Source organism: Struthio camelus, chromosome 5 (assembly GCF_040807025.1).
Source record: "Struthio camelus isolate bStrCam1 chromosome 5, bStrCam1.hap1, whole genome shotgun sequence".
NCBI classification, from domain to species: Eukaryota; Metazoa; Chordata; class Aves; order Struthioniformes; family Struthionidae; genus Struthio; species Struthio camelus.
In genome coordinates this window covers 26,022,477-26,041,954 of record NC_090946.1, presented here as the reverse complement: position 1 = coordinate 26,041,954, position 19,478 = coordinate 26,022,477, and the positions used below count along the sequence as shown (strand labels likewise).

At 38.8% G+C, this 19,478-nt stretch overlaps 1 long non-coding RNA gene across 2 annotated transcripts in view; it reads right to left on the bottom strand.

Moving 5' to 3' along the window:
• The window catches only part of LOC104147431 (uncharacterized), a 170,494-nt gene that overhangs the window by 150,193 nt on the left and 823 nt on the right, over window positions 1-19,478 (bottom strand). For both annotated transcript variants that reach the window (XR_011141396.1, XR_011141397.1), the window contains exon 2: window positions 11,080-11,142. This is a non-coding gene — a long non-coding RNA (uncharacterized lncRNA). The remainder of the gene's footprint in view (window positions 1-11,079; window positions 11,143-19,478) is intronic.

Genomic DNA, 19,478 nt, shown 5'->3' with positions numbered 1-19,478 from the left:
CAATTAGTGCTTACAGTGATAAATGAGGAAAGGCTAGATTTGGATAGCAGTTTAGAGTACAGTTAATGTAGACTCACTGCTGTAGCATGAGAAATGCTTATGCTGAGAATGAAGGATGTGACTCTTCGTTCTAAGGAAGGAAGCAGTTACTGAGCTGTGAGAAGGCAAAGAACAGGAGCCTGGATTCAGCAAAGGACTAAATCTATAGATAGGAAAGGGTTTCTAGTCTTCCTGCTGGCACTTGAGATATATTGGGACAGGCTGAAATTCATCCTAACTGTAGGCCTGCTACTTGCATGCAGATTGCTCACAGCAGCACACTGGAGTCCTGAAGCTAACTACCTTGGTGAAAGCAAGTTCTAACAATTTATATCAGAAGAGTCACATGGCCAAGGTAAAGCAGGGTGGGAGGGGGAATTCAGTACATCTAAAAAAAAAAAAAAAAAAACAAACTGGCATGGAAGGACAAATAAAAGCTTAAGTCATGGCTTAGACTGTAGTTAGGGATTGCTCAAGAAAGGAGAGCCTGTTAAGCTGAAGTGAGTCTCAGCCCACGACAGACAAGTAAGATTCCAAACAAAAGGAATAGAAAAATGAATTAGTAAGGTTAGAAGCTACACTGGGTTTGACTTGTACTTACCTCATTTTAGCCTCATGGGTCTTCAAAAATCCACTTTTGGATTTCAGAAACTTTCACCTCTGCCATTTCTCCTCTTCCAAATTCTAACGCAAATTCTGCATACTGGGCTGTACTTGCCTCTTCTATCCACGGCACTCACTTCACCTCTACAAGCACTTGAACATTCAGCACTACGTTCAGGCTCTGCAACGCTCCTAAGCGAGAGTCGGAGGAAGCAGGGCTAAATGAGCCGTCATTCCATTTAAGGGAAGTACTAACTAACCCTATAACTACATTTAGGGTTAGTTTTCAGGAAAGCAGAGAAGCAGAACTAAATAAATGCTGGAGGTTGAAAGCCTTCAGGAGTTAAATGAGGACTGTGGGACAGAAGAGTTATCACATTGCCACTGGCTGTAAAGGAAGTCAAGTTCCACAGCATCGCTTTAAGGTGGAGTTTAGGTTAGAGACAGAGTTTGAAAAAGGAGAACATATGCAGCTGAGTGACAGATCTTGAAATGCTCACAGTGCTAAAATAAGGGCCTGAAGAAATAGGAGGAAATGAGATATAATTGCTTCTAAGGGAGGTACAAGCCTCATGACAACAGTTCAGCCTGTGATTGGGGTCAGAGCTCAGGAAAGGATAAGATCTAAAAGATGAACCTAGTGATGGGTCCTGAAAGATTCACAGGGCTAAAGTGATGAACAGTGGCAGAACAGTAAAGCAGTTAAAATTCCTGCTAAAGCAGGTACAAAGGCTATGGCAACAATCCAGATGAGAGTTTATGCAGGTTTAAAGTTGTGAATGGATAGCTGGAAAGCTGAGATTAATGGTGACTCTTGAGAAGCTCATAGGGCTAAAATAAGGGCTGGAGCCCTTATTATTTTATGCAGCACAGGGAATTGAACTATCACTCTAAGACAGATACCAACTTATGCTAGGGATAAAGTTAGATTTAGAGTAGAATTAAATCTCAGGAAATGAGAGCCTAAAGCTGAAAATTAGGTTCAAAGAGCTCAAGTATGAGCTGGCAGAAGAAGTAATATTGTTAACAGTAGCATTTAGTATCTGAGAGAATATCAGGCATCAAAGAGAAACAACTGCTGAATCTTGCCAGAAATTCAGGGCTTAAATGACTGAGAGAAGCATCAGATGCTAATGGCATTTTTTTTTATTAGTTTTGATTAGTTAGAAGGCTACTATGTACCCCAAAGAGAGAGAAAGCATTAGGAACACTGGGTATGGGAAGTGCCAGATTTACTGTCAAAACTCACATTGCTGAGATGAATGTTTTCAAAAACTGAGGCTATGAAGTATGGATGTGCACAGAAAAGACGCACAATAAGCACAGTTAAGGCTATGCTCAAACTTAGAGCTAGGAGGGAATTACCGTTGGGGTTGAGATTGGAATGGGAGGAGTTCTTGAACTGGGTTTTTTGTTGCATAAAGGATGTTGAGACAGGCTCAGGGAGAAGGACTCTCCCAGTCGGCCACCAGGAAGAGAAGCAATAGGATTCCCCAAACAAGCATCCTGTCCAGTGCAGCACATGTCCCCCAGTAATATTTTTCCTGTAACAACTATACAGCTTTTATTAGAACCTGCTCAAATTGGCTGTTTAGCTGTTCCTGCTTATGAGGCTGCTAGCACTGACTGGAGAACAGTGATACAGGTATTGCATGCTGATCACTTGTTAAGCTTTGTGCATGCATATTACTAGATGATGTTTACCAGCTATTTAAACAACTTATTTACTATGTCATTCACTACAGCTTGTTTTCCCGTAGTATAAACAAAGTTACAAAACAAGTGGTAGGAGGAGGAGTCATGAACAAGTTATGATTCCCGTACTTGTGGCAATCATTTCCTGTGAGACACCTGAGATAACAAGAACATGGGGGTTCACAGCTGCAAAGCCATAAGAACAATGTCACAAGAACAGCAGCATGAAAACAAGGGAAAAACAGGGCCACAGAGGTTTCAGAAAAATTCTGCCACTGGAGCTTAGGAGAAAGGTTACACTGTTTCAGGTTGCAGTGCTACAAGTAATAGGCCTCAAACTACAAATGGAAATTAAGTTATAAAGGTAAGTTACAAACGTTAAGACGCTTTAGTCACCGCACAACATTATGCACTGATTCTCCAGGACTTCCAGTTAGATGGATGGCTAATACTGTTTCTTCAGGACTACGCAAGGTGTAGGGTTGGTTTGGTTAGCGTTTGTTCCAACAGCATAGGCTCTACTGTCTTAAAGATCAGCTAGACTAGGACAGGCCTGAAGGCCCAGCAGAAAACAAAAAAAGACCCTTGAAACTTTAGACTGCAATAATAGTTACAAAAATAGCAATTAGTCAGAAGATCTGCACTGCTTCAGAAAGCAAGTAATCACCAACAACCTTCAATAAAGTGCTGTTGCTTTGCCATTTAATAGATGGCTTTATGCATCTGAACTAGTGCAGAGGGTAAGAAAAAAAAACATTAGCTTCAAATTTTAAGCACTCTCTTTCTATAATTTTTAGGCATTGCTTGAAAGGCAGATTTTGTGAGGCTGAAATTTACAGAAAATCCACTAAGGAGGAAGAAGGGTATGTCCTGCCTTTGAAGGGAGAAAAAACTCAACTCCATCCCCTCCCACAAAAGCTTTGAGCCCTTTAGGCAGGGGACACTGCCAAAGATGGTTGGCATTAAGACCTGCAGATGTTTATACAATACATGAGAATTGCCTGAGACCTCAGGATGCTGCAAACTCAAAGATGATTGATGAATGCATTTGTACAGGTAGAGACCCAAGAGTAATTTAACTTCAATTTGGCTAAATAAGGTTAATGGTTATATTTCTCATGATTTAGTAAAGTTGATAGTAAGAAAGCAAACTATAAGAGACCCAGCTGCTCTTTGAAAACGCAGCATAGATCTTTTTCATGTGCTTTCCAACGAGAAAAAGTCTGTAGCACATGCATTTTGTGGCACCTTCCATTTCAGCAAGCAAACTTCTAATATTAGTAAGAGTTAAAGAATCTCCTTTAAAAAGTATGCATTAAGAAGTCTTTCAAAATCCATTAATTTCCACACACACAATCAAATACACCAGTTATAGTTCCCTTTCTAAAGTTTCATTCTTGTATCTGACCCCATAAGAGGATATGAGAGCATTCTTGTGTTTTAACTTTTTCTTCTGGCATTTGCAGCACTTCTGATGATCTGCCTCCCCCAAGCTTCTGAGTACATGTCCAGTGCTCACCTTAGTTTATAATCCAGTTCCACTGGAGTCTAGTTATCTATACTTCACTTTTCTTTCAACTGCACAACAGCAGCCTTCTTTAGTACTTCCAGCGGTCTTAGACTTTTAATCCTTACTCTGCATTGCTTCGCGTTGCCCTGCACACACGCTGTTTTACTGATTTTATTCAGAGTTGATGTTCAGCACCTTTCAGAACATAAGCTTCAGGCTCTAATACTTCCATCGGGCTTATCTGGTTATGGCCACGTCCCCAGGCATTCCCAGGTTGAGATGAACAGATTCTAAACAGCAACTACTGCTATCAAGTCCGATTTCTGCAGGAATTTCACGTCACAGATATTATGATCCTGAGTCAGACTATTTGAGCAGTGGCATTTCTTTAAGCCTAACCTAGCCGCGGTTTGAAGACTACCTAGTCAACAGTCTAATATGTTTCTAAACGACTTTTTCCCCATAGTGAATTATTCTCACCTAAAAAACCCTTTCTGCTGAATTTGATAATGGTCACTTTTCAGAAGCAATCTCATAATTATGAATTAGGCAAAGCCAAAAGGTAGTAAGAAGGGTATCAGAAGCATCTTTTTCCTGCCGGCAAGTGGCAGACAGTCCTCAAATCATTTCTTACTCCGGTAACGACCTCATTTAGTCTCTTCCTATGTCTACAGACTTTAAACTCATAGTCCTTTCTTGAATCATTTTCCATTTCTCATAATCCTTTTTGAAGTGCCGGCCTCAGTTTGATTAGTGACACAAACAGCAGCACTGTACTTGCTCTTAGAGAGGCATCATGTCCTCTCTTCTTGCTATATGACAGGGGAAGCATTTCACTGGGAGCTTAAGTTCTGTTGATTGTTCAACATTATCTCTAAGTCCTGGTGACATTGCTCTCCAAGACACATAAAAGATGCATGAAAAAGATGTACAGCCTATATTCTCTCCTTCTCTTTAACACAAAGCCTTGCATTTAATACATATGCTGTTAAGTCGCAAGTGACTATGCTGCTGACTAGACCCTGGCCTTAGGTTAAGCTAAATGAAAGGATGTGGAAAAACTACTGGACATGATATGAGAAATTGCCAGATGAGCTACATAATGTGAGAAGCTCATAAAAGTCACAGACAGCACCATAACGGATAGTTAGATTTCACAAGTGGTAAATGAGATTTATGTGAGAAACAGTAGAACCTCAGATAATTAAAATAGCATGTTGGGGATTTGGGGGAGAGCAGAATCTTGCAAGGCCAATAGCTCTTGGGTTAGCCTATAAGTAATACCATGGAAGACTGAGATGCACTAGGTAACATTATCAAAAATAACATGTGGGTACAGATGTAGGAAAACCGGGTCCAACGGGTAAAAAGTAATTAGGGATGGATTGTTTATTTGGGAGGAGACTGGGGCGAAGAAAGGGAGGTTCAAGGAGAAAAGGATGGTTAAAAAACAAGAAAAGAAATAATAAGGAACACAAATGATATAGCCAGGGTTATCTGGGGATACCTGCCAAGCAGTTCTGCACCTGATCACAATGGTCTAATTCAGGACAATAAACCAAACCCATAGTTCTGACCATAATACATGCATCAAATCAAATGACTTCCATGGTCCGGAGGTCCCCTAGGGGTCCACAGGGTGCTTTCCCTGACTAACAGAAGCATCCAGAGATCCTGGTATTACCACAATGGTGATTGTTTTAGGTCTGACAGCATCAGCATTTCCCAGACATTTCTATCATTATACAAACAGATTAACCTTAACAGCGGAATGTGTGCTAGATAACTGACATCTCCATTAGTAACGATTCCACTACTTCGTATAATCTGTAAGTATTACCACTTCACTATTTTTCAGTGTAACACTTTCATGCATAGAGATACTGAATAATACCAGGATAGAACTGCCCTAACTGCAGAACTGTCCACAGCACTGCTCTTTGGTTTCTAAGACTTCATAAATTTCTTAAGCTCAGCTTCCACAGGTGGACAGCACCTCCCAGGTTACCTAGTCCTAAAAATCAAGGAAGATTCTCTCTCTTAGTGAGATATCATAAACTGACCAGTCATTTCCTCTCGTTTTCTGTATCTAACTTTATTCCTTCATACACTGAAGTACTTCGAGTTTTTTTCACATTTTTATGACTAATTTTGAGTCACTCTTACCTTAGTTTTATATCTTAGCAATTGAAAATTAAATAAGGCATCATAGCTGGAAATTCACTTGGCAGTCATTCTACAACAAATCACAAGAACCCCACACACAGGAGCATGCATCTCAAGCCAGAATCATTCACCTGCGTTCGAGGCTTTCCTGGCAAGTGGGACTGGAGCAAACCAAATAGCAACTGGAAACTATAAAATCTGTGGCCAAGTTTAGAACAGATAGAGGACCCTAACAAAGAATATCTTCTGCTAGGCATCCCTCACAGTTGCCCCAAGAATCAGCTAGCACACTGGCTGGCCCAGTCCTTGCCCCAAGAAGCCTGTTCACCAACCTGAGACTTTCCTTTGGGTACAACCTCATGAGATTGACATATTCCAAGCTGTTCCTACAAGTCTCAGGTTTAGAGAGTTTTCCTCCAGTATTAGCTATAATCAAAACTTCCTCCTATCACAATTCAGTACAGAGGGTGCTCAAAAAGCCAGTGATGTGGCAGCACGGAGTCTCCCCTTCAGCAGCTGCAATTAGTCATTGATTAGCTGTAATTATGACAGATGTAGCCAGGACAGTTACAACACTTAACAGTCATCTTAGCTATTGTCCAAAGTAGAACTATCTTATCCTAGAAAGCCCAGCCTCTTGAGTTTAGGCTTTCCTGAGCACAGATATGCCACCCACTTTTGTAAATATGAGCTTTTTCAGAACGGCTAAGTACTTTATTCCTACCCTCCATTTTTTTCATCTTGTTTGAACTGGTATGGGCAGCTCACTGGGATACTAGAGACGGGTTTTAAAGATCAAATTCCAATGTTAAGGGAAGGAATTGTGCAGATTTGAGATAGAGAAGCACATTTTCTGGAGCAAAAACTACACTGCATCATCTTGCTATCAACTCTTCCTTCAGGTAAGTCTGCAGTGTCATTTGGCTGGGAAAGAGAGAAATCTGTGTACACTGGTCAAAGAAAGTGAGATGCATTGGCATTGTTGTTCTCACAGCATAAATATAACTAAATTGTTTTATGACTGCCTAGATTCAAGCATAAAATGCATGAATAAGCCTAGATAATCCTACAAGATGCAATCAGTGAAATATAAAATTTTATATATGATTTCAGCTCTGAAAGCCAGTCATCTTCTAAGCCTACGCAAAGGTATTATGAATGACACAAGGCACGCTAGAAGCTACCAAAAAAAAAAAATTGGAAGCTGCAGTTTTCCAAATACAACTTGGTACAAGGAGTCTTACGCTATCTTACTTTAGTCTGCTTTGAGTCCAGTCATGCACACAACTGCAATCCTTATTAAGCAAGGGTTTATTTTCTTTTTTTCCCCAACACAGAAAAAAGTATTATACACAAGGTGTTCAGCTTAAAGCAAAAAGCAACATGCCAACTGCATAGTATTTATTATGTTGCCTTATATCTACCATGTATAGAAAAAAATCTAAAATTTAATTTCCTTGTGGAATTTTGAAGTTAATACAGATCACAGAGAGGAAGAGTTGAGTATGGAGGACCTAGTTCAGTATCCATCAAGTGTTTGCCAAAGTAATATAAGGTATATCAGCAGAGGCCTACCTATTACGTTTTACTTCTTTCTCTGGCAAAAATAATGAAGGAATTATTCTGTCCACTTACAGAATTATAAAGAACTGGCCTGGCTAGTGTTTTATAATGTTTAATCCCTTTAATTCGGCCATGAGATTCATAGGCAAGGAAAGCAGGCAGCAGAGTGAATACCGTAATCTTCTTCCTGAAAAATGCAATTGACACAGAAATTGTCCACTTTACCCAGGAGGATGCAACTACATTAAGATTTCAGGTAAAGCTAGCTTCATAAAACTGAAAAGCCTGTGTATAAACAGAAACGTAGCAGCAGCCAAGAACAAAGGCTATAGCTGGCTATGGATCATTTCTCCTTTTCGACATGGTTTCAAGGAAAAATAGGTGGATGCACGCTGATGGAAGTCAATCTGTAGCAAGCAGGCTTGTATCAGCCCTGCTGACCGAATGCCAACAGAGAGCCTAGGACTGAAGAGTTCCCCAGGAAAACAGATGATCCACCCCTCGTGTTTAAGGAAAGATTTTAGGTTTTAAAGGAGGAAGAAAAATTTTGCTAGTCAACCAAAATCTAGCAGTAGTATTAGAGAAGCCCTACTCCTTACTCTGCCAAAGCCTTTGGGAGACTGCAACTAAAACAGAGGAATGTTTTAATCAAACAAGTTTCTGTAGGGAAATACCAAATGCTGATCAGCCTTTTTTTATTTTTGGTTTGGTTTGCTTCGTTTGGTTTTAGGAACATTAGTAAGAACAACAAACTTTCTGATAGAGGAGGAAAAAAAGTCTGTCTTCCTTCCTCTCACCCTCATATAGGCAAATTCGCTGTAGGGAAACTTATGTAGAAGGAGGGTACAGGAATGTGACTCGGGGCTCTCTCTCTTTTGAGGACATGTTCCAACCACCAAAATCCTTGGCTAAGTGAAGACAGTCTTGTTCTTTTAAAGAAGAAACAAAAAACCCAAAATACTCTGAAAAGGCATGTCTTCCCACACTAGAATAGAAGTTATGAAATTCCTCAAGATTTTGAAAAACTGGAAAGCCATTTCTCATCCTACTCTAGCTCTACTCATCATGAACAGAAGGAAAGTTTTGATTCAGATACAACCTACCAACTTTAAGGTCAGAACTTGTCAGCTTGAGAAATTACACTCAGTTATTCTGATTACATGAGGCCACAGTAAGTTAATTAACATTTATTAAGCAAAGTTAGTTCCTAATGCGAGAAGCAAAAAATAAAGTCAGAAGACTTCTGCATTCAGACAAATATAGCTTATGCTGTAAGACATAACTGAATGTAAATCCTGACTTATTAATTATTCAGGCCTTTATAGTATAATTTTAGATACTTTGCTCAAATGCCAGATAACTCCAGTGACAGATAAATGTGCACTTGGAGAAAACATGCTTGTCTCACATTTTATCAGAACTTCTCCTTGTTCTGTGAATATCATATTGTTGGACAAAAGAAATGTTCAGAAAGTCCTTTGATAAGTACCTTAAAAAAATAAATAAATTAAAAAAAAAAATCACACTATATAAATGTAGTGTTACTACTGATAGCAGCTAGCTAGATTGTATGCTTACCAAAGAAGAACAGTTATTACCAATAACCTCTTTGTTAAATAAAAGTAATCTAAGTCACTTCTGACAGTTGAGTGAGGAGAATTATCAATAAAAAATATCAATCATATCATTCATTCCTTAGTTTGCTCACATTTGTACTGCAGTTAAGCATGCACAGAAAGCAGGCTTTACAGAAAGTAAAAGTAATGAGTTAAGGCATCACCTGTGTGGTTTAGAGGCAGGAACTGTAAAGGTCTCATCTCCTAATCCATTGAGTTGAGGTGGATATAATTTGTCCTACTTTCTATGAATATGGAAACAATTTTATTCATCTTTCTAAAAAGAAAAAAGCAGCACACTACTTTTCCCAGTCAAAAGATTTTTACCATGAGCATTCTCTTATTTAGAGGAGCTTATAAAAATTCTCGTTTCCTTTAGCCTTTGCTCACAGGTCATGCTTACAAAACATTGTTTCCTAAGCCATTTTGTTACTCCTTTCTGGAGATTTTTCAACTTGTCTGCATCTCAAATTGCAATATTTAAAACTTGCTTAGATGAAGCCTTGGCAATGTCAAATCAGGGTAATTATGTCCGTTACCTTCCAGTAATAATCCTGCTCATACACTGCAGAATTATATTTGCTTCTTTTTGCAATAACATCACATTATTAACTCATTTTTTTTGTTATCCCCTACGTATCCCCTACGACCCTCAGTTTGTTTCCAGAGTCCTGCTCTCTAGTCAATTGTTATAAACAGCAGAAGTACTGAATTGATAAAACACTCTTCATCTATTTTCTGATAAGGGGGAAGGGAGGCATCTGTTTTCACATATAATCCATGGGGTCAGGCACGTATCTCAGAAAGAAATTCAAAATAGCTAACTTACTGACCAAAGAGCTTCCTGGAGTCAGCACACTCCAAGTACCACTGCACAGACAGACCCAGGCAGTGCTGCAGCAGGGTAGAAGGTTTTATATTTTACCGCCATCTCCTCCAGACCGAAACACAAACCCCTTCATTCACTTGGGAATACAGTTTAGAATCCTCTCCTAAAGACGTGCACCCTTCCGAGAAATGAGATTAAAAGCAAAACACGTAATAAAAGGACCTCAATATAACAGCCTCCCAGTTAGATCACAGTTCAAGCATGTAAGGCCAGGATTCAATTCCTTACAGGAAAAGGATTTTGCTCACAGGTTCTGCCTTGCAGAACATCTTAACTGTCCACCTACAGACCCCTACCTCTGCCTTGCTAAAGCAGCCTTAATAGTTCAATATTTAGTAAGAAAATATCAATGCATCTCAAATTATTTCCTACCGGGTGGCCTACTGTGGCTTCTTCCTGGTGGAATTAACAGCAAGAGAAAACCTTTCTCAGCTAGCAAACTCAGCTGCTTATACCACCCTTTATTTCTTAGCAGACAATCCATAAACTTTCTAGACGTTGATAATCTTCAAGAGATTATTGTGAGTAAAGGCTCTTGTACATTACCAGTGCTCAATTTCTACCCATTGCCTGCCTTCTCTAGATTTAGACAACAATATACCTGGCGCGCATGACTCAAGAAAGCCTTCATATAAGCAAGTTTTAAGTAACATAGGTGGTCAGGACCTACCACATTGCATCGGCTTCATAGGAACATCTTCACAGAGACTCGTTCAGAAAAGGGAAAAATAGCTCTAACTGTTTGGGGGAGATGACAAGACGGTGGAAGAAAAACCGTTCTAAGGTATAGGTTGTAGTTATTATAACCCGTAAAGCAAATGGGAGAGTCTATTGTCCTCAGCATTAGAAAGATGCATTTCAGAAAAAAACAAACAACTCTATTCTTCCACTCAAAGCGCGTATCACTGTGTTGGCAGTAAGTCTCCGAGAGACTCATTTAAACTGCTATGACTAAGGCCGCATGTTTAAGTTATGCCTGCTTCAAAGAAACAGCTTACCTTTCTTCCTCTCAAAAGTATTTGATACAGCAGGACAGTTCATTTATTCACCTGATGTTTCAACTGCAACAGAAAAAGAAATTCTTTGTTAGTCTGCTCGGAAGGGAGATGTCCAAGCTACCTAAAAATCTCTCGTTGTCTTATGCAGATTTATGCTAAGCACTGGCTCCTGTGATTCTGCACAGGAATAGAAGGCCAGCAGTCACTCTCTCATGGTAAAGTGTTCTCATTTAAGATAAAGCAACATTAACAACTTCAACTGAGCAAGAAAACGCTGCTCTTCGACAGAGCTTAAGAATGCATCCCCACTCACTCTCTCCATCAGTATGCATACCAAAGAATGATCCAAACGTTCAACCAAATCAGTCTAAATCTGCTCATGAGTATATTAGCTAGAAACCATGGAACCAAACCAGAATGTGCTGAATGAAGTAAGCTGGATTTTCCAGGTTCTCTTTATACAGAGGTTGAACTTTCTGTCCACGTGAAACTTCAAAAACACACTAATGTCAATTCATTAATTTCAATTAGTGCTATTTCTACACTTCCTGCTTCAGGAATGCCTAGAGGAAAGCACATTCTTGTTTCAATTAATTGGCTAGTTTTTACCACTGCTGCCTTCTGGATATAATCTGACTTATCTGGTTATGTGTTAACGATCCCATAACCAGTTATAAAGGTATATTTAAAGATAAGGGGTTCGGGAGGGTGGAACCCAACAACAACTTTTCTTCAATCCCCAAAGATACTTATGACTTAGGGCAAGAATGTCCAAGCTCCAGTTACGAAGTCTCACAGTTAGCACCAAAAAAAAAAAAAAAAAAAAAAAAAAACCACCACAAGAGCTTGCAGGCCACCCATCCCAGTAAACATGGCTTGCGTTTCCTACTATAACACTAACTAACCCTTCTCCAGTTCAGCTTGCCAGCAGAAGGACTCTCCAGAAGAACAGAACTCCCCAAAAGGCTTAGAGATCCCTACTGCATACAGCAGTCTCTACTTTGCTATACCATTGCTGGTGGCAAAGCAAAGCTTCCAGATGGCCATGGGTAGCAAGTCTGAAGTAGCAAAATTTTAATCCAGCTCTGGTGTCTAATAAAGCTTACAGTCACTAAACCTAGGACCAGGGAGTCACAAGCGTTATTTAAAACATTCTTCTCTCAGCTGAAGACTTTTTACTCATAAGTAGATCACATCTGATTAGTAGCACCTAATTAAAAATGTTTTCTAAATTTAACTATCTTTCAGAGAAGGCCAGCACTATAGAGGGCACTATAGAGGCACTAGTGACATCTACAATTTACAAAACATAAATTTAACTAGATATTCGAAAAGGTGGGTTTTTTTTTTCTTGTTTAGTAGAAGGTTCTATAACCTTTTAAGATTCAAAGATAAGGCCTACTTTCTCCTCATGGAGATCTATTCTCTCTTAGCCAGATGAATTTTTAAGAGAATGCTATAAACCATAAACCCACAGAATATTTCTTCCTCTTCTTTTGGTTAGAAAGTAGTAGTACGTAGCTGTAAGCAGCTGAGTGGAAATACATTAGTACAACTTTTCTGCAATCCACATTATGATTGAGCTCTTATACATTTACTTATATGAACTGTACCACTGAGTGCAACTATCAATAAGAGTCATTTATAAAAAGGCCTCTGTAAGCTAGACAGTATGATGTTAGCTTTGAATCTCATTTTTGTTCCAGATGATTCTGCTTCTAGAACAAAACAAAAAAAAGTCTGCTTTAAAGATATTTACTTTATTCAGTAGGTTCTAAACTGTAAGCCTGATTCAGGTTTCATATGTAGTCCTGAATATTATCTAGACTACGATCACATTTTTTTTTCCCCTCGGGGCAAGGCATTCTCACTGGCATTTATTACATTATCATTCCACCTTGCAGAGGATGGGCTCTATTTTTTATGCATTTATAAATATTCAAATAATAGGAATAGTACACTTTTTTTGTTATTTCTTGAGATGTATAGAGCATGGGACCAACTCCTACTTTGTTATCTTCCAGTTCTCATGAGAACGTTAATGTAAATAGCAAACTTCAGGGCTAAATCTTGAATGAGTAAGACTCCATTTCTAGGAGACTCTTTTCTGGTATCAGGTTTTCTTTTTCCTTAAGAACTCGGATGCTTCAGCATGCTAGGGTAGGATACAGGAACAGTGCCTCAGTGCAATGGTTGTCCATGTTAACGTAGAACAGTCTTTTCAATATATTCATTTTGAGTAAATAACGGTCCATAAAGGAATTTGAAGGTCAAAGGACACCATCACTTTTGCCTTTTTGCTCTTTACCTAGTAACTCTCTAGCTAGTAGAGCAAGACAGCGTTATGTCTCCAACCTAGCTACAGTTATAGAGCATTTTAAAAACACACAGTAGCGCTAAAAAAAGACAACGCAGATGATGATTTGGCTATTTGACCATCCTTAACCTACAAGGTAAAACTGAAGGGTTGATTTGGTTCTTTATTTCTGGGATACCAATTTCTTTCTTCCATACCGTGTTTCCACGTGTATTCAAAGGACTAAAACTTCAGTAACAAAAGCAGCATCAACTAACAGGCAAACAGTAAGGGAAAGTGTGTCATAAATAACATGGCAAAGGGAAAAAAAGAAAAAAGTCAGACTGTAGAAGTCAAAAAAAAAAAAGATTACTTGATACTCAGCATGCTCACTGTATCAGCTTTCATTAGACTCCCTTCAAAACTCAGGTCCAGGGTCAAATTCTGTTTTGTAGTTGCACGGATATATGTAAAGATACAGCTAGAAAGGACCTCAGTATAGCATGTTAACTGTGGCTCCCTTGGTAGGGGAAAGGTTCTTAAATGGTTCGTCGTACATTTACTTGTAAGAGCAGACAGGTGGCATTAAGAGATGGAAAGCTATCCAAAACGGCAGCATCCAAAGGGGAGATAAAAACCACTGACTGAGGAGAAAAGATTTAAAATTCATGAGAGCAGTCAATAACAAAAAACACAGGCTTGGGAACGCAATAGTTCTGCTCCAGCTCAGCTCATTCCCTAGACTTGAATTATTCAGTAATCTTTTTTCCAGTAATATTTACAAAAGCTGTCAAGAAGGGAATTGGCAAAATTAGAATTAAAGTCAAATCATAATCAAAGACAGTGCGTTTCTCCCTCCTCCAGTTTTGAGGAAGCTTTCCTTAAATAGTTGAAAACAGCAGATGAGAAAGCCACAGCACCCAGAGTCCTCTCTATTAGCAAGATGAACTGTAGGAAGATCAGAAAGAGAAGAGTTATCTGCTAAAAAGAGATGATAAAAGTCATTTAGCATCTGAAATAACTAGCATTCATGCTATGTCATTTACAGTCTTTTACGGTATATCTTCTACTTGGAGCTTGCACCTCTTACTTCCTCTGCCTCAGTCGGTGAAGCTTTGGCCAATCACAAAATGGAGAAAAAAAAAAATCCCACACTGATGAGCTATGTTAGATTTAAAGTAGCTATCTGGCTTTTCCTTATAACCTTCATTCAGACCACTCACTCATTTATTATCGATCTCCTTTCAGCTCACTTTATAAGAAGCAACTGAGCCCCAATTGTATCAGGACACTGGCTATCAGGAATATTTCTAAATCCTATACTACAGCATGGATTTTAGCGACACTTGATAGTATGTAAGAGATTTTGACACAGTTTTTTTTTTTCTGCTCAGTATAGGATAGACATTTTGCTCTTTCTTCAGGATCTGCTGTGAGAAAGTAACCTACTTACCACTCACTCAGAAAATCCGGTAATGTAATTTTACTAATTCTGGCTCACGTACAGCTTACATGTCTCTTGAAGAGTAAAGAACAAAGCTTTGTACGCTGTTTAACACTGCTTTCACGCGTTGTGTTCTAAAAACCTGAAGAGATGTCAATAACTGGCATGTGATTCCACATAACAGAAAACTTAAGATTTTATAAATACCATAATGAAAATGCACCACCAACCCTCTTTTAATGTTTCTCCATTATATTTAATACTGATCACAGGATTTAAAAACAAAAAAACTCAAAATCTTTAAACCTCTCCATCTTATTAATGCATCCAAGAGCAACTATGCAAGTTTTGTAAGAGGCTCTCAAAAGGATGGCATCACCTTTCCCACCTCGTTTCCATATAACCTCTAACAGCTGATACCAAGTAAAAAGCCCAAATGGAAGCAATTTTGTTTTCTAATTACCTTCATCTTAAAAACATTCCTAAGACCTCCTGTGAATAATAAATAACTAATGAACCTCAAGAATGAAGCTGCCTAGACAAGAACAAACTCACAAAAACTCAGTGTCAGTTGCCCAGGTTCCCATTTCTTATATATTCTGCTAAGCGTTTTGTACTCTTCAGTAGCATCAAAGAGATTTCCATTAAAAACGGAATTTAAAGAGTAAAGCACAGAATTTAAAGGGATATGCACATAGGAGGCAAAGTGAGGAAGAAAGTCTGGCAGAGCCGATAACAACAAGATTTGATAGACGTATCAATCCTTGATCCTACATCAGCATTTTCCTTATCCAGCCTGGAATTTAGGTGATTGTGGGCTGTGAATCTTTTAGTGAAACAGCATTGTTTAATTACAAAAACACACTTCTTGATTTTTGCCTTTCTTCCTGCTCTTTACTCTCAGAATTTACCCACTCTGACTTCTGCGAGAAAAAACAAAACAAAAAAAACCTTGTTTTTCATGTTGCATTTAAGAAGTTTATTACAAATCTTCCTTGATTGATTTCCTGAACTACTACTACTCATGGCCTCTTTCTTCCTTTTTTAAAAAAATAAAAAAACAAAAAAACAACAGTGTGTTGTATCCATGTATTTAAGGCCAAACCTCACAGAAACAATTATGAATACATGATGCAATACTTGATAACTTTTAGTTACATCACAAAAAAAAAAAAGTCTGATGCAAGTTACCTGATCTTTTCCAGAATGGTATTCATTCTATGAACACACTCAATCCAATTGTACAAGGTGCAATTGGTAAGATCATTAAATGTCCAGAACATCTTAACAGGTGGATACCAAAACCATTAAGCCACAACGCAATTTGTATGTGTGCCCTAAAGAAACAAAACTGTAGTTAATAAGTAGAATTGAGGGAGAAGAGGAGAGTTGTTTGTTTTGGATTTTTTTTTGTTTTGGGTTCCCCCTCCAGCCCAACTACACTTTCTAGGCCAGAGAAAGTGTTTTACTTCTTCCCAGTAATATCTAACTAAATTTCTATTATTTGGAACTCTAATCCATAAAAATAGTAAAGGACAATGGAGTACCATTGCAAGGTATTGCAAAGTTTGTTCTTTCTAAAGATTTTTAAAAAATTACAGCTAGTAAGTTCTATATTTTAAAACTACTGGTAAGATTTTTTTTTTTTTTGTTAACGAAGGTCCTTCTGCATTCAATACATGGCTAAAATATGACTCCCAAGTGCGTTCATCTTCCCCAGAGGAAGAACCGAGCCCAAAGAGTCACTCATCTACACTCTCCAGCCTTACTCAGTTGATCAACACCTTCACTTTGCAGGTGCCTATTCTCACCACTTTAGCTTAAGCAAGAAAGGAAATGTGTCATATACTTATCATATAAAGGGCCATCTCTGAACAACAGAAAAGAAATATGGTCAATTTTGAATAAGTAATAGCTAAAGGAGCTAATAGCCTCCTTCAGTCTATCAGAGGAGAGACCTTGGAATATTGTAAAATAGGTATTAGCTGTCAGCTATGTAGCTGGGGTACCAACACCAGTGAAGTTACAGCAGCCAGGGCTCCATGACATACTGTATTAACGAAATAAGAGCTTCTAGATAGCCCTGATCACCTGCCAGCAAAACTGCGTTCAGTGTGCCAGGAGTACATTACTATGATTAATAACCTACTTCAGAGGCACATCAGAAGATGCCGTAATCGCACCTTAATCTGGCACGGACAGAGCCTCTGCTTTACTATAGCCTGTAAAAATAGATTCGTTTTACTTTAGCTTGCAAAGATGATTTCGTTGCCATTTGCGTCACTCTTAAAACATGCGAAAAACCTCATTCCAAGATGAAGGAAAGAACAATCAGTTGACGTGGTAGAATTGTTGTATGTCAACCAGTTAAACTTATTCAAAAGTGAAGTTTAAGTCTGTGATGTATTTTAAGGACTGCAGTACAACTATAACAGGTGAGAAAAAGCCTTGGTATTTCTGATTCTATGCATAGCAGTTTTGGGGGATTTTGTTTGTCTATCTGTTTTTCCAACCTCTAGGGCGTACTGTACTGAGAGAGGGTAGGTCCGAGCTACACAGAAAGAAAATAAACAAATAAAACCTATGCTTATACCCAGGACAAGCTGTAACCTTCAACATGGAATTAAGAAGAGTGTCCCACTGCACGAACCTCTTCTAAGATCAGAGTTAATTAGTACAGCAGTCGCTAGTGATCTTGAATATAACAGGACCGACTAAACTGACAAAATCCATAGCCGATGCAAGAGTAAACTCATCACAGCTACGGATGACCGCAAGAACAGACATATGCAATCCAGGGCAACAAAACGGCGGAGGTAATCCAGTTTTCAGAAACATGCATAGAAAAAAAAAGTAACACTTGTCTTTACGCACTGCAGATTCCTGCAGTACCACAGTAAATGTAACGATAACTGGGCATCTTTTTGGACAGTATGTTAAGTAGCTACTGAGAGCATATGCCCTTGTTTACTAGCATTGACATCCGAACAACTTCCTGTTTTTTTCCTCCATTAGAAAAATTTGAAGAATTGTGTATCCTCACCATCTGCATTAAAAACAACTCTGCACCTTCAGATTGCTGCTTTTTAAAAATGAAGCAAGTATATTTAATTATAGGAGAAAGATAAAGAATTACCACCTCATTATCAGCCCTTTCAAAGTCCGTTCTATGACTAGCTAGAATTCCAGGCTAGGGATGGGCTTAGGGTCCCACAGAATTAAAAGAACAAAACAACACAACACATCACTCTAGTAATTCTTAAGTCAAATATATCAACTGGAAAGTGGTATTTATTATCCTGGGCAGACCACGAGATATTAAGAGCAGCCATCTAAGTTGGGGTCACACTACCAAAATATAGTCATCTATATCTTACATGTATATGAATAATTCACTAGGCCTGCTGAAGTTGGTTTTCCCTAAAAGCAACTCTGATATTTTCGGGTTCTACCAAGTTCCTTACTCTTTCAGTAAAACAGGAAGAGCAGGCCTAGTGATGTGATACACAGTACCTCTTCATAATTTTCTGTTTTCCCTCCCTTACTGCATACTTGGAGAAACAAGTCAATTGCATTGATATTTACAACAGTAAGATAAATATTTGTGCAACATTTGCTGAGACTAATGGGAAATTTCCCTTTGCTTACATATGAAAACACACACTTGTGTTCTGACTCCAACAGTTATGTTTTGGCTCCAAACACATGACCACAACAACCATAACTGCTATAGACCATTTTATTATCTACTGCTAATCCCCAATAACAAGAAGTAAGCATAAAAGAGTTGTCTACTTATTGATGGAATTATACCTAGTTTGTACAATCATTTTTACAGACATAACTTTTCTATTAAAAGTGAGGAAAAAAGTCACACTTTTCAGACATAAGCAATGCTGCCTAAGCTCTAGGAGAGATAAAGTTACACCTAGTGGATACCACCTTTACCAATTCCATTCACACACTACGTTTTAACTTACATATATTATATCTCTTTTTAAAGAGAAAAAAGAATGTCTACTAGTAGATTTTGCTCTATCTATTCGCTATTTCTAGTCCAGCCCCTGTCACCAAAGCCTTTAAACAGAAGGCAAAACGTCCACACCACAGCCTGAGCTTTCCTAGCTCATCGTGGCTTCTGGCATTTGCTCATACTATTCCAAAAGAGAAAGGGAGGGAGAGTTAAATTGAGTCTAGCATTGCCTTGTTAGTGGTTCCACAATTATTTCTGATGCACTCTACGTAGGAATCTGGTGGGCTATCGCCCATATTAGACATATTAGAAAAAGGTGGTACTAGACGAAGCCTCTTTGATTTAAGCCCAGCAGCCATACAGGCCTTCAGGAACACTGCTGTCCATTTCTCAGAGGTTCAAGTTGATCCTTATGTAACACATACTCACATGCTCTCCTCCTATGCCTGCTTCTGGCTCCTTTACCTTACTCCTTTTATTAAGGTGCAAGATTTAATCCCACACTACAAAGTCAAAGAACCTAATGGAGCAGCCAGTTCTCAGCTCTCCCCCACGGCATCCGCAAGTCTCAGCTACCTACAAACGCTAAGGGAAGCGGACCTTCACAGATCTCCCGCTTCTCTAGTTAAATACAGCTAACGGAGAAAGGTTCCTCAGCCAACTACCTCCACCTGCTCTGCCTTCCC